At 47.7% G+C, this 7527-nt stretch overlaps 2 non-coding genes across 2 annotated transcripts; both read right to left on the bottom strand.

The window, feature by feature from the left end:
- Nucleotides 1-5873: 5873 nt before the first annotated feature.
- trnay-gua lies at nt 5874-5963 on the bottom strand. The gene is given in 2 exon segments: nt 5874-5909; nt 5927-5963. It is a non-coding gene; the product is annotated as a tRNA-Tyr (tRNA).
- A 1151-nt stretch (nt 5964-7114) lies between these two features.
- Nucleotides 7115-7204, bottom strand: trnay-gua. The gene is given in 2 exon segments: nt 7115-7150; nt 7168-7204. It is a non-coding gene; the product is annotated as a tRNA-Tyr (tRNA).
- Nucleotides 7205-7527: the final 323 nt, after the last annotated feature.

Below are 7527 nucleotides of genomic sequence, written 5' to 3'. Positions count from 1 at the left end.
TCAAGGATTGGAAGGAGACCAGAAATGCACGCAATATTCCAACAGTGGCCGAACCAATGTCCTGTACAGCCGCAACATGACTCCTGTACTCAATACTCTGACCAATAAAGGAAAGCATGCCAAACGCCTTCTTCACTATCCTATCTACCTGCGATTCCACTTTCAAGGATTATTAACTTTAAAATGGATTGGCTTAAAGGGACATTAATGGGGTGTTTCCAAGTCTCCTAATTCATTCTTTTATTATAAGATCCTGTTTTGGCAGGAAGGTAAGTGATCAGGGAGTGTAGATCCATTATTGTTGACTAAAGAGTTGGAAGTTCCATAGAATGTGTGGTCCAAAAGTTCTTCAACAGCAGAACAGGTTGGTGTTGGATCTCATCACCAGCGAAGGTTGAAGAATGAAGGTGGCTCCAGTCAATCACACAGTCTGATCACCAAACCATAAGGAATGTGTGAACCCCAATGCCCCCTTTTAAACAAAATCAGACACAAGCATTTGTCTTGAAAATACATCAATCTCAAATCAAGGTATAACTGATGACAATGAGAATGGAGATGAAATTGAAGAATTATTACAAGGAAAGAACCATTTAATTCATTGTGTCTTATTAGCTGTCATAAAGTGTTATCCCAGTAGCACCTCCCCCCCCCCAACCCACCTGCTCTTCTTTCCCATATAAAGAGTTTTTTTAAAAGACATTATAAGCAAAACAATTGCAGTGCAATGGGGAAAGTACAGCAGAGTGGATCTGATTGGATATACCTTTCAAAGAGCTTTCAGAGGCACAATAGGTGAAAATAAATTCTGAGCTGAATAATTGTATGTTCACTCCAGTAGCAAATTGTGCAAACTAACAGGTGAATCAATGGTATTTTCCTGAAGAACACTGTATCTTATTGTGGTGTAACCATGCAATGCATTTTTAATTGTTTTTGTTGGCAATTTAAGAATGAAATTCCAGACTTATTATTAATATTTTATAACATTTTCAATTATTACTTCATTAATTTAGACAGTTAAGTCAACTACCAATGGTAATAGATTGAGGATAAGCTGTCTACCATTAGTCTGACTATAAATGCTGTGATATACGTTAATACATTTAAAGTAAACTGTATGTCAAGCTATGTTTATTGCAGATTAAGGACCCAAGTTGTTGCGTTACCATAGTCTTACCAGATCATAGGGGCGACTTTCATTTGAGAGAGGCAACTGCTGGTGATTTAGCTTGACAGCCACCAGACATCAGACAGGGAAGAGGTCAAGAAGGAAAGTTTCATGATAGCCTCAAACCAGTGATAGGAATTGAACCCACACTGTTGGTATCATACTGCTTAGTAAAACTAGCAATCCAGCCAACTGAGCTAAACTGATTTCTGATAGCTCAGCTGGATAATGATATTGTTGACCTGCAACCATACTTGTCATCAAGGAAATTCCTAACTTTTTATCCAAAGTTTTTCAGGTCATAAAATGAAAATGATTAATTTCAACTTTGGCCTTAAAAATTGGTCTTGTAATTTGTAGATGATCCTGAAATAGGAAATATGGTAAGGACTGTAGAAAACCAAAGAAGATAAATGGATAATTGCAACACTTTAGGAATGTATTTAAAAAATGGCAAGTATAACTTAATGTCAGGTCGATTCTGCAACTGGATCCTTAGTTTCCTGACCCATAGGCCACAATCAGTGAAGACTGGGAATAATATTTCATTCTTACTGACATTCAACACTGGAGCCCCTCCGGGGCGTGTAATCAGCCCCCTACTGTACTCACGGTATACTCATGACTGCATCGCCAAGTATCCGAGTAATGCCATTTACAAATTCGCTGATGACACCACCATAATCGGTCGAATCTCAGATGCCGATGAAACAGACTACAGATGGGAGGTAGGAGATCTGGAGAAATGGTGCACCGAGAACAACCTAGCTCTCAATGCTGGTCAAACCAAGGAAATAATTATTGACTTTTGGCGGGATGTTACTCATGCCCCCTACACATTAACAGCACAGAGATGGAACGAGGAGAGAGTGTCAAGCTCCTGGAAGTGGTCACCTACAACAAGCTTTCTTGGACTCATGTGGACACACTGGTTACAAAGGCCCAACAACGTCTCTTCTTCCTCAGGCAGCTGAAGAAATTTGCATGACGGCGAATACTCTTGCCAACTTTTATAGGTGTGCCATGAAGAGCATTCTATCTGGATGTATCACTACCTGGTATGGCAACTATACCATTCGAGATTGGAGATGGTTACAGAGAATAGAGAACTCGGCCCGGACATTCACAAAGGCCAACTTCCTATCTATCGACTCCAACTACCAGGCCAACTGTCAAGGAAAGGCTACTAGCTTCTCAAAGATCCATCCCACCCTGGCAATGTTTTTCTACATCCTTTACCATCAGGGAGAAGATACAGAAGCCTGAACACATGCACCAGCCAGGTTTCAAAACAGTTTCTACCCGACTGTTGTTAGAATACTGAATGGACTGACAACTCTTAACATTCGCTTGTACCTGTGTTTTTGTTTTTGCCGCTGTTTACCTATTATTTACTTATCAATGTTACTTAACTTTTTAATCTTCCTTAATTGCCCACAAGACAAAGCTTTTCACTGTGCCTTGGCAGGTGTGACAATAAGTTAAACTCAATTCAAAATAAGGAGGTCTTGCTAAATCAGTGCACGGCATTAGTCAAACTGAATCTAAAATATTGTGTACATTTTTGTCTCCTTACCTAAGAAAAGAAATATGGACATTGGAGACAGTCCACAGAAGGTTCACGATGTTAATTCTGGGTATGGAGGCATTTTCTGAACAGAGAGATTGAGTAGTTGGATCTGGTCTCCTTAGAGTTGAGAAGAATGAGAAGGTATCTTGCTGAAACATGTAAGGTTATTACAGGACTTGTAAGTTTAAGTATGGAAAGGTTCTTTCATGGTGCAGAATAATCTCGAACTAGAGGACATAATACCCAAGTATTCTTCATTTAAGATGGAGATTAGGAAAAATTTCTTCTCTGCGGAAAGTGAATAAGTGGAATTATTAAAAAATTTAAAATCCCTACACTGTGGGAACAGGCCATTCAGCCCAACAAGTTCACAACAACCGTCAGAAGAGGAACCAACCCAGACCCATTCCCCTCCCCTTATGTTTACCCCTGACTTCTGCATCCCTGAACACTTTGCAATTTAGCATGGCCAACGCGTCTAACGAGCACATCTTTGGGTTGTGGGAGGAAACCCATACAAGCACAGTGACCTGAGGTTGGAATTGAACCCAGGTACCCATAAGGCAATAGTGCTAGCCATTGAGCCAGCATGCCATAAGCAGAGGATTGTAGATAATGAATAATTAATTATGTTCAAGGCTGAGATAGACAACTTTTTAATGAGTAAGTGAATCAATGGTTATGAGGAAATGGCTAGAAAATTGAGAAAAGGATTATGACAAAAGCCAGAATCTTGTTGAATGATGGAGTGAATACATCGGGTCGAAAGGCCTACTAATGCTCCTGCATCGTATGGTCTTCTTTTGTTTATGTGGCTTTCTGCCTTGTCTGAGTTCACCTGCTGTTACTCAGACATGTTGTTTGGAGCAAAACATCGACTGTGGTTAGCGAGTTAATGGCGACGATGTTTTCTTGCAGAACATGGAATGTTGAAGGATAGGTTCAAAGTCCACTGGGAAAGATGTGAAAGTGTAAACACCTTCGAATGAGGTTAATTAGATTAAATGGTAGAGCACTGGCTTTGAATCTGAGAAGTTGCAGGACTGATGCATACTCCATTCCCTTTCGAAGCTGGAGATGTCTGGGCAGACTCAGCAAGTCTGTCTTTTGGTGTGCAGCTGCTTTTGGTGTGCAGCTTAGGGGGAAAGCTGAGGTGAGTAAGAAAAGCCAATACAGAAGATGCCGATCTTTCGGACCACTCTCAGGGAGGCGGCGTACGCAAACGGTATTCCATCTGCAGACCAGCTGAGTGAGAGGGTGCACTTGCAGTTTTAAAAAGAAGTGCAGAATGCAGGCATTGATCCCACTACGTCTGAGGTGTGAACTGAGTGCTCTACCATTTGAGGTAATTACCCAGATGGTTAGTTGGCCATGCTTTCAATCCTTCCGCAGTGGATCCTGAGCAGCCACGCTCCAGGATGTGCAGAAAATCCTCTCATCCGTCGGACGGCTGAGACCAAACATTGCTGATGCCTGTCTCGCTGAAACGAACGACTTGTTGGAGGAGCAGCAGCGGCAGCTGGTGGACTCAGGCGAGGCGGAAGGCCACATGGACAAGGAAAGAAGTGCTGAGGAGATGGCAATTGCTGATTGGAGGTCGAAACGACTTCAACCTTGGCGCAGCCACCACGAGCGTGAGGTGGCGTCGGGTGGCCCCGCCTGACTGCAAGAAGACTTAATTTGGTTGCAGTGAGCACAAAGTGCTTTCATGCGTTTGTGTTGAAAAAAAGGCACCCTGCTGGCCGTCAGCTGCACCCGCAGTACGGAGACAGCTGGCTAGTTGCAGAGGGGGAAGGGCGTGTGCCGATGTGTCCTGAAAGCGGTGTCGCGTTTTCAGCTCATCTGTGTTGCTGTGGCCCGCGTGCTGGTGAATGCTCACTCTTTCCAAAAAGCAGCCGAGGCTCCTTCGAGCCGGCGACCTAAGGATGATAGATTTGCGACACACTACAGTCCTCCGCTCTACTAGCTGAGCTATCGAAGGAGAGCCCAGCAGGGGCTCTCCCTTGCTGATACTTTGCCGCACTCCTCCACTAATGTGACGCCGTTGCCTCCCTGAAAATCTGTCACTCTGGGAGATCCTGAGCCAATGGCTGATCTCCACAGCTTCGGCCAGTGCTGGCATGAAGAAATCGTCTTGAGTGCTGATCCGAAACTGCCAGATTCTGCCGGTACAGTACCTGACTCGCAGCTTCATGTACATGTCAGGTTAGGGTTTGGGCCGCAACTTACCGACTGGTTCAAGTTGCCTCCAAACACGTCCAGGACGTGCCCGCTGACCTCAGGCAGCTCACCCACCACCTGTATGATCCTTTCAAGGAGCTGACTTTCACCCCAGGCGTTTGCCTTCGCTGCGCAGCTCGACTTCCTTCCTACGCTGCACCCTGAAACAGCAGGACCTGCCTGTCGCTCACGCTTGAAGCTTTTGATCTTTCGGGACCACTCTCAGGGAGGCGGCGTACGCAAACGGTAATCCGTCTGCTGCAGACCAGCTGAGTGAGTGGGTGCACTTGCAGTTTTAAAAGCAAGTGAAGAATGCGGGCATTGATCCCACTACCTCAAGCATGCACTCTGCCATTTGAGCTAATCGCCCGGTCGGTGAACTGGCCATGCTTTGACTTCTTCCGCAGTGGATCCTGAGTAGCCACGCGCCAGGATGTGCAGAAAATCCTCTCATCCGTCGGACGGCTGAGACCAAACATTGCTGATGCCGGTCTCGGTGAAACGACCAACTTGTCGGAGGAGCAGCAGCGGCAGCTGGTGGACTCAGGCGAGGCGGAAGGCCACATGGACGAGGAAAGAAGTGCTGAGGAGATGGCAATTGCTGATTGGAGGCCGAAACGACTTCAACCTTGGCGCAGCCACCACGAGCGTGAGGTGACGTCGGGTGGCCCCGCCTGACTGATAGAAGACTTAATTTGGTTGCAGTGAGCACAAAGTGCTTTCATGCGTTTGTGTTGAAAAAAAGGCACCCTGCTGGCCGTCAGCTGCAGCACGGAGACAGCTGGCTCGTTGCAGAGGGGGAAGGGCGTGTGCTGATGTGTCCTGAAAGCGGTGTCGCGTTTTCAGCTCATCTGTGTTGCTGTGGCCCGCGTGCTGGTGAATGCTCACTCTTTCCAAAAACGCACCCGAGGCTCCTTCCAGCCGGAATTGAACCAGCGACCTAAGGATGACAGATTTGCGACACACTACAATCCTCCGCTCTACCAGCTGAGCTATCGAAGGAGAGCCCAGCAGTGGCTCTCCCTTGCTGATACTTTGCCGCACTCCTCCACTAATGTGACGCCGTTGCCTCCCTGAAAATCTGTCACTCTGGGAGATCCTGAGCCAATGGCTGATCTCCACAGCTTCGGCCAGTGCTGGCATGAAGAAATCGTCTTGAGTGCTGATCCGAAACTGCCAGATTCTGCCGGTACAGTACCTGACTCGCAGCTTCATGTACATGTCAGGTTAGGGTTTGGGCGCAGCTTACCGACTGGTTCAAGTCGCCACCAAACACGTCCAGGACCTGCCCGCTGACCTCAGGCAGCTCACCCACCACCTGTATGATCCTTTCAAGGAGCTGACTTCCACCCGCAGGCGTTTGCCTTCGCTGCGCAGCTCGACTTTCTCCCTACGCTGCACCCTGAAACAGCAGGACCTGCCTGTCGCTCACGCTTGAAGCTTTTGATCTTTCGGGACCACTCTCAGGGAGGCGGCGTACGCAAACGGTAATCCGTCTGCTGCAGACCAGCTGAGTGAGTGGGTGCACTTGCAGTTTTAAAAGCAAGTGAAGAATGCGGGCATTGATCCCACTACCTCAAGCATGCACTCTGCCATTTGAGCTAATCGCCCGGGCGGTGAGCTGGCCATGCTTTGACTTCTTCCGCAGTGGATCCTGAGTAGCCACGCTCCAGGATGTGCAGAAAATCCTCTCATCCGTCGGACGGCTGAGACCAAACATTGCTGATGCCTGTCTCGCTGAAACAACCAACTTGTCGGAGGAGCAGCAGCGGCAGCTGGTGGACTCAGGCGAGGCGGAAGGCCACATGGACGAGGAAAGAAGTGCTGAGGAGATGGCAATTGCTGATTGGAGGTCGAAACGACTTCAACCTTGGCGCAGCCACCACGAGCGTGAGGTGACGTCGGGTGGCCCCGCCTGACTGATAGAAGACTTAATTTGGTTGCAGTGAGCAAAAAGTGCTTTCATGCGTTTGTGTTGAAAAAAAGGCACCCTGCTGGCCGTCAGCTGCAGCACGGAGACAGCTGGCTCGTTGCAGAGGGGGAAGGGCGTGTGCTGATGTGTCCTGAAAGCGGTGTCGCGTTTTCAGCTCATCTGTGTTGCTGTGGCCCGCGTGCTGGTGAATGCTCACTCTTTCCAAAAACGCAGCCGAGGCTCCTTCGAGCCGGAATTGAACCAGCGACCTAAGGATGACAGATTTGCGACACACTACAGTCCTCCGCTCTACCAGCTGAGCTATCGAAGGAGAGCCCAGCAGTGGCTCTCCCTTGCTGATACTTTGCCGCACTCCTCCACTAATGTGACGCCGTTGCCTCCCTGAAAATCTGTCACTCTGGGAGATCCTGAGCCAATGGCTGATCTCCACAGCTTCGGCCAGTGCTGGCATGAAGAAATCGTCTTGAGTGCTGATCCGAAACTGCCAGATTCTGCCGGTACAGTACCTGACTCGCAGCTTCATGTACATGTCAGGTTAGGGTTTGGGCGCAGCTTACCGACTGGTTCAAGTCGCCACCAAACACGTCCAGGACCTGCCCGCTGACCTCAGGCAGCTCACCCACCACCTGTATG

The sequence above is a fragment of the Chiloscyllium plagiosum genome, unplaced genomic scaffold (genome assembly GCF_004010195.1).
Source record: "Chiloscyllium plagiosum isolate BGI_BamShark_2017 unplaced genomic scaffold, ASM401019v2 scaf_10977, whole genome shotgun sequence".
Lineage (NCBI taxonomy): Eukaryota > Metazoa > Chordata > Chondrichthyes > Orectolobiformes > Hemiscylliidae > Chiloscyllium > Chiloscyllium plagiosum.
The sequence above is the reverse complement of the archived record's forward strand: the minus strand, read 5'-3'. Positions and strand labels throughout refer to the sequence as shown.